The following is an 8,431-nucleotide window of genomic DNA, read 5'->3' as shown; positions in this document are numbered from 1 at the left end:
CATGTCATGTCTAATTGTAAAATTTTGTAAATGTAAACAACTAGCAATCTCAATATAAATCTGAATTTTGTATAGTTTCACAGGACACGACTAGCAAAACAGGTCTAATTGTAAGTTTTTGAAGATGTAAACAACTAGTATTTTCTATATAAATATGAATTTTGGGAGAGTTTCACAGGTCACGACCAGCAAAGTATGTCAATGGCTATGTAGCAACTTAGCTACGAAGAAGTTCATTTGTATTATGTATATTGAATTTCATGTCTATACTAGGTAATCATTTTATGTATATGTACATGTCCATTTTTTCTATGTAATTTTGAACTTGCCTATTCAAAACTTAAATGTCCTCTTGTGAAGGCTACACACAAAACAGTCTTACTATGTGCACCTAATATAAAAGGAGAAAAGATGCAAAGTGTAATTTTGCTCAAAAGTGAAGTGTCTGTGAAAATGTGTTCTCAGAAGGAACAGGACGTCGAACCTCCCTTCTGAACAGTGTAAAAAAATCAAATAGTGTTGATAAGGAGAAATCAACCAGTCAAGAGTAAAAATATGATAGAAAAGTGTTTTCCGTACAAAGTGATAAGTTTAATCTCAAATTCTACGATAAAGTGCAATGATGCGTATCACAGTGATCCCTACCTTGGAAAGTGCTTGGAAGTCTGCGTTGTACGGTCTTCGGATGCGGCTACCAGTACTGTCGTGTCCGTCGTAAGGGGTGGCGCCGCCAGACGTGTCACCGCCTATTATACCTCAACAGCGGACCCGAGCGTGAGGCTGTACGCAGTGCTGCGGTGCGTGGTGGATGGACCACTTTATCAAAATTACTGCACTCGTGCACGCACAGCTACTCTTAAACACCAACAATACTGACATGAACTTTGTTGTCATCGACAACTTAAAACCAAATTGTATGACCTTTCGTGTTCTTTTGTCGTAAGCAGATTCATTACCTATTGTCCTGATGTGCAAACTGTAAAGTAAACAAAGTTGTGGTGCTGTGACTTTTACTGTGCTTCACATGACGCACCACACTGAACTGAGGCAAAGCATAGTGCTCACTGGTCGACACAATAAGAACTGTGAATACAGGGTAGCAGCTATTGTTTTAATAACAGGACTGCCAACGGTGCAGGCATCTCTCTAAAAAAAAAAATGAATCATCCATTGATCAATTTCAAAGTGGCTATTTTGTAATGTGCAACAATTTATGTATATTTACTTAAACTTTGTACTTTAGGCTATAATTCTTTATATGTGTATGTACTTGTCATATGTTTGAAAATGTTGTATAATGCTGGTGCAAACACTGCAAAACCTTGTTCGTCAACTCAAATCTGGTACTGCCGCGAAGTTTGAAAAACTTACGCACCAGTAGAGGGGGCTGTGTGGCGATACCTGTAAGACACCGCTAGCCCACGCCTCTCGCGGTGTGCGTTTAACCCCATTTAAATGACGCGCCAAGCGCGCGCCCAGCGGCTGTACGATTAATTAAATAACCGGCGTGCTAATCACAGTTGAAATCTCTGGTCCAGAGGGACGTGAAGAGGCTGTGGTCCAGAGAGAGAGTAGAGTCAGTCGAGTCTTGTTCAGTCTTAAGAGTCAGTCGAGCTAGAAAGTGTCTTGTGAAACGATCATTCTGTGGATAATATTAGTGTGATGATTTCTTTTATATGTGTTGTGTTGTCTTCTTCGATGAGTAAAAAAAAAATATAGGTAAAATAAATTTTTGTGATGTCCATCAATAAGTTCATTCCAGTAAAAATAGAACCACTTCCCTTCACCTTTATTCACCCTTTTTTCTTTCTTTCCTTACAACAAAATAAAAACAAAAAATTACCACCCTCCCTTTTTTTTTAATTCCGGACATCACACATTGTACCAGCAGTAACCGATCTAACAACTGCGCAAGACATGTTTTGTCTTATACAGGCGTTGCCGACCGCAACGCCAAATTCTGCCGTTTACCTACCTCTGTATTTGAATATGCATGCCTATACTAGTTTCTTTGGTACTTCAGTGTAAATGAAGAATAAGATGCCAACATCTACAATCAACAACCATAAACTTTTTTTAATATTTCTGCTATAGAAATGTACCTACGACACATATCCAAACTGGAGGCTGTTATTTTATTCCACCCTAAATGTTTGACGAACATAAAATGTTTCAAATAAAATTTTGGCTTTCCTAATCATGTACTGCAATTACATGTCATCTGGGAGGGAAGGGGAAGTAACTGAATGCGTGACACCTTTACTGTGTTCTTCTTTTTCTACTGTCATCCCAGGTTAGAACTGTCAAATTTGTATTCAGAATAAAATACATCTCCTTAAATGTGAAAGAATTACCAGAGCTGGAGATTGTACTGTTTCAAAATTAGCATGACAAGAACCAGAGAAAGGAGGACAAACTATACTGGTTAAAAAAAGAGCATAAGTATATTATTCCACATACATATATGTATTTTATTTTCTCTTAATTACATCAGAGAACTGAAATAATTAACAAAACTGTCTCTTGTGCATGCTGTCTAGTGTCATACACATCCTTTAACAGTTCCACTAGCTGTCTCCTTGGCAGTACCAATCTCCAATGATTAGAAAACAATCACCAGAGGCAAAATATTTCAGTGTCAGTAGTAACTGCTTAACTGGTGGAGCAGAGTCTTTTCTGGTAAAAATGAGAAAAAGAATGACATGAAGCAATTTGTTTGACAGTTCACGAGAAATTTAAAAACAGGTTAATTTTACGGTGTTAAGCATAGCCAGAGTAAGCAGAAATAATTGACATGTTTATTAGAATAATTCTATGTATATATTTTTTTTTTTGCTCTGAAGCATTCACTGAAAGATGTAAAAGTAAGAGGGAATACTGAGAGAAGAGTGAACAGTATTTTCTGCTGTAGATGTGACTGAGTGGATTGTGGACACTAGTATACTATCAACCATTTGTTACATTAAACAGTCATAATAAGCCATCCATTTCAGAAAATAGGTACTTCACAGAAGTGCAATATAAGATATTTCATTTTAAGTTACCTTCAGCTAACTACAAATTGAAACAAAGGAGGACACTATAATAACTTGATATTCAAGAAAAGATAAAAACATTGCATTCCTGGAACTCTGTCCACATGCTACAACTAAACAGATTCATTCACTACATTCCTATTCTGGGCTTATGCCAATAGCACTGATAATTGAGAAACACAACAGCTATGTTCCTTAGCTGAGGAGGATCACCATTTCTTTAATACTAACTTTCGTATTAATCTTATTGTGTTGAACATAGCTTGAGTATTTGAAGATAGTCCACAGGCTTGAGTGATTAACGGTAGGTGGGAGACAATTTTGTTGCTCTGAAGCATAAATGGGCCTGTAAACCTAATAGTTTCACTAAATGGCGAAAATTGTTCTGATAATGCTGTGGTGTTTACAAAAAGGGTCGTTCCTAATGGAAAACAGAGTGGAACAACATTTTCTGCTATTGAAGTAAAGTGGCTGAAAGAAATTGGAACACAGCTGTTTTATCAGAACGTTTTGCCACACGAGAAATCAATGTTTTTGTCTAAAACTGAAGCAGTTGTTAAAACAAATAGTACCAATAACTGATGTGGTTCTTCGATTTGGTTAAGTAAGTTAAGTCACTGCTAAACAATACGAAACAGTGCTTTCCACCACTGCAGGAATTATAACATATGATAGATAAATAAGACTATTTTGGCACGAATCGTCATTTTAATGTCACTGATTTACATAAATAACATGACAGAATTCACAAAGTACTCAAATCAAATGCGTAATATTACAAATAAACAGTATTGTTTTAGAAAACAGAGGAACAGTCTCATCTATCCGTCGTGTGCTGCAGTTTCGCACGTACAAGATTGAAAAGACGGAAAACAGCTTCCTTTGATATAAATTCCGAATCGGTGTCGTCTCATTTTTTTCTCCTTCCTCATTCCCATGGACAGTTCAGACAAAATCTCGTCATTGCTCTCTGCAACTGCATCTGTCACTATACCCGCCATCTTGAAAACTTATTCCCCTGGTTAGCCTCTAATGACCTCGTTGTCGACGGGACGTTAAACTAATCTCCCCAGTTAAGCTCGCTAACTTGCCAAAAATCGCTGGTTATGGTGTCTTAGTTGATTCTTCGATTAGGCGTTATTCGGGGTTTGTACAATGCGTTTCTCGCTCTATTCCGAGAATACTGCCTATTTGGCTGCTAATCGGAGATTGTATAAGCAGCCCTGGATTTACTAGTCTTTTTGTTACATATGGTTCCAACTGGAAAAGTAGCATTAAACTTTTAAGAGAGCTACTTAAAACTTATCAGAGATACTAATACCTGAAATATAGCTGCCAAAAGACCATTCAACCTCTCATATTACAAAGTATAGTTTTTTTAATGAAATGTATTTGCATATGAACTTTACTTCATGAAACTTCTTTGTTAATTTTTAGTAGTTCAATGTATAATACAGAGTGCCCAGAGGTTCCCAAATCTAAGCATAATTTATGAATATTTTAGACTGTAATCTGTTAAAATGCAATTAATACAAGTAGCTGAATGTGCATATACTCTACTTGTGACTTGTATGAAGTTTACTTTCAAGCCAAAATCCTTTATTTTGTCAGTGAACTGTGATATTAATATGTAGTCAGCATCTATTACAATCTTTTTCCTTTATTGCAAATTTCCAGTGAGCACTGAAATTTGAGCAGAAAAGCTTCAATTGTAGATTTTTATGGAGTTTTTCAGGTACTCTGTAAATAGAAATTATTATGACATTAACCTGATACAGCAAATATGAAATAATGCTCCTCATTGAAATAATTAAAATCATTTCTTTTTCATTTTTTGAATTGGAATGAGTAAGAATAATTTGTAATTCGTCAACTTTGTGACGTTTCTTTGAAAAGTCGGCACTTAGACCATTTATATTCCTGCACATTTTCTATGAATTTTCTTTGCGTTTTCAAGAAAACTCTTTCTTATGTGGTGTTTAGGCCTTCTGTTGTTGTTACCAAACAGTATTTATTATCCTCATCGTTTCTTATAAATTTCCCCTGTTACTTGGAATTTTTACAAATATCAGCGAACATTTTACTAAGAATTTCGGATCCCAACCTATTAACACAAAACCGTCTCAAACCAAGCATTTATTTTCAAATAACTTATTCAGATTTATACACTCAGCTCCTAGGTGGTTACAGTTTTTGTTTACATTGTGGATTATTCTATGTACATATCGATCACTGATGGATATCCTGAACTACTCCATACAATTGAAAATGTTTTGTAGAGATCACTGGCAGATCGAATTAAATATTTATTTCACTAACAATTTCTTCTTCAGTGTTGCTTCTAAGAGGATTTGTACCTGCATGGATGAACTCCTCATTGTGATTCTTTCAGTTTGCCTCTGCTGAAAAATCCAAAGAACTATGGTGAAGTGTTTCTTCAGCTGGTGGATCCTGATTCTGTGGCGAACGTCTATTAAAAAATTTGGCATTACCACGTTTTTGAGCAAATTTGGACAATAAGATCAATGAAACTGCTCAGAGGATCATCAAATTAGCTACCTAAAATAACCTGAGAGGAAGTTTGATGTACTTCAAACACAAGAGAATACATAAGGAAACATTGTGCTCACTGAATGGAATAACAACCAACAAGATCGAACACATCTTGGTGGACCAACACTGTAGTCAAAGATTCATGAACACCACATCGTTGTGTGTAGATTCAAAACGATGGTCACCTTCGTGAAAAGGAAGAAGAAAGAGACACCAGACCCTGAACTGAATGCCAGGAAACTACATGAAAGTAAAGTTAAAGAAAAATATGCTATAGAAATAAAAAAATCGTTCTGAGGCTTAGAAAACCCAGAAGCAAGAGAGAACGTGGAGGAAAAGTGGAAAGAAATAAAGATCACAGAACTAAGTATAGCAGGGGATATTCTGGGAAGAAAGAAGAGAATGAAGAAGAGAAAATAGTTCCACAAGACTCGCAAGTAGGCTATCGAAAGTAGAAGGAAGATGAGGGAGCGGTGGCTGGCTGACAGGGAGAATGAACTGAAAAGGCAGCATTTTCTGAATATCGGAAGGGAGATGAAAAGAATACTGAAAACAGAGAAGAGAATATACCCAAACATTTTACTATAACAAGCGAGGCAGAGAGCCACAACAACAATTCCAAATTGTTTTGCTAATGCATCAAAAATCGATAACGTAGATATCAGAGATCATCCTTTTTCTTTAGAGATAAGAACAGCAACTTGAAAAATAACAAGGAAATTCAAACGACTCTAATCACTATGGGACTTAATATCGGAGCTCATCAGTTCCTTAGAACAACAAGGGAAGCAGAATGGAATGTGGTAACTACAGAGACATCAGCTTTTTGACTGTAACCTACAAGATACTGTCTATCATTGTCCTCAGAGAATTACAGCCATTCATACAGGAATACAAAGCTGGTTTTTGGCAAACAGATCGTCAAGAGATCATTTTTTCACCCTAAAACATTGTTTGAAAAACACTGGGCATATGATAAAGATATCGACAGCCTGTTCGTCGATTTTTAATGTGCATACGACAGCATTCACAAGAATAGCGTACATAATGCATTGCATGGCTTCAGAATCCCTGAGAAGTTAGTGAGAATGGTGGAAACTTGAATGAATGGATCACGAGCAGCAGTGCATTTCCGAGAAGTCATGTCAGAAACGTTCGAGATTGAGACTGGTCTCACACAAGAGGGTGCTCTTTCACATGTTCGAATGGTTCAAATGGCTCTGAGCGCTCAGGGACTTAACATCTGAAGTGAGTCCTTTCACATGTTATGTTCAACGTCATCTTAGAGAAAGTAACAAGGTATTGTAGACAACAGTAATAGGTTGGAATAATGATGGATTGAAATTTCATTTGACTCATAAATGCAGATGATATAGTACTGCTAAGTGAATCAAACTATGAGTTCAAAGAAATGAGCAGTTACATGTAGAATGTTGGGCTAATGGCGAATCAAGACAAAATGGAGTTCATGCAATTACGAAGGAGAAAGGAGCAGCAGGAATTTCTTGACATAGATGGCATGAGTTCAAGAGAGTTCACCAGTTCAGATACTTGGGTTCTTGGTTTACCAGCAACAACAGCATAGAATGGGCACTATAGGCCGAATAGCGGTGGGAATGAAATGCATGCATATGTTCCCTCAGCAAGACGCTCAGCTCAAAATCGTATCATCATATACTAAGATGAGAATAACAAAGTTCAGAAAACTGGAACATGACTAAACGAGAAAAGAAAAAAACTATTAACATTTGAAAGAAGTGTACTGAGGAAGATACGGGGGCTAATCTTAGATAAAGGAGAAACGAGAAGGATGAAGGATAAGATAAGCTATCTTTTGGTGCAACAACCAACAATATCACAAAAGACGAAGAGCAGAAGGAGTCAGTGGACAAGTCATGTAGCTTGAACGCCAGAAGAAAGGCGGCGCTGGATGGACGAACTGACGAGGGATCTGGCAGCCATGGGGACTGAAGACACCTGGAGGCACTGAGCACAAAAGCAGAAAGGAGTGGAGGCAGTTTGCGAAATCAGCGTGTTGCCTGCAGGGACTGTGACTGCTGGAACTGTACCCTATGCATGTACACTTGTCCACTTATGTATATTTTCAGTTTTCAAAAGTTTTCAACTATTGGTGCAGCAGATTTGTCGTTTGGAAACTTCGTACGAACAGTTGTATCAGTTCTCCCGTTTTTGATGTTATTTTCGTCTATCATGTCAGCTATCTTGCAAAAACGTTTTTTCTTGGGTTTCAGGTCACTTTTTTCTTGTTGCTGCGTCGATAATTCTTCCTTTAACAGGTCATAGTCGTTACATAGCAGTTTAATAACTTCTTCCTGTGAACTCACAGTGGAAGCCATTTCGTGTTTTGGTCCTTCAGTCTAGGCAGGTATAGCGAATAAGATCGTGGATACATTTCAGCGTACTTTTCATGTAACTAGAAGAAGTTGCGCTTCACTACAGAACTCCTGTTACAACCCGTTTTGACACTTTTCAAACGATTCACTGTTAAACTTTTGCATTTCTTCGAGTGTTGTGTCATTGTACTTTTCAGTATGCGTCATCTTGTACTGTTTGATACCGCCGACACCAAACAGCACTTTGCGAAGCAACTTACAGCGTAAATTAACATTCAACACAGTAGCTGACCAAAGCGACCTTAAACGGGACATGGCTTTAATGTTGCACCCTACAGCCACTGCGCTGAGATCAGTTTAGTTTGTGTGGACTTCAAAACATTCTATTATGTAAAAGTTAGTGAACTCAAGATCACAAATTCTGTAAACATTTTCCTTTACTATACCTTTTCTTATAGCTCTCTTCTGGGGTTTAAACGTAGTGATAGG

Source organism: Schistocerca gregaria, chromosome 1 (genome assembly GCF_023897955.1).
Source record: "Schistocerca gregaria isolate iqSchGreg1 chromosome 1, iqSchGreg1.2, whole genome shotgun sequence".
In the NCBI taxonomy this organism is placed as follows: Eukaryota; Metazoa; Arthropoda; class Insecta; order Orthoptera; family Acrididae; genus Schistocerca; species Schistocerca gregaria.
This window is presented reverse-complemented; position numbering follows the sequence as displayed.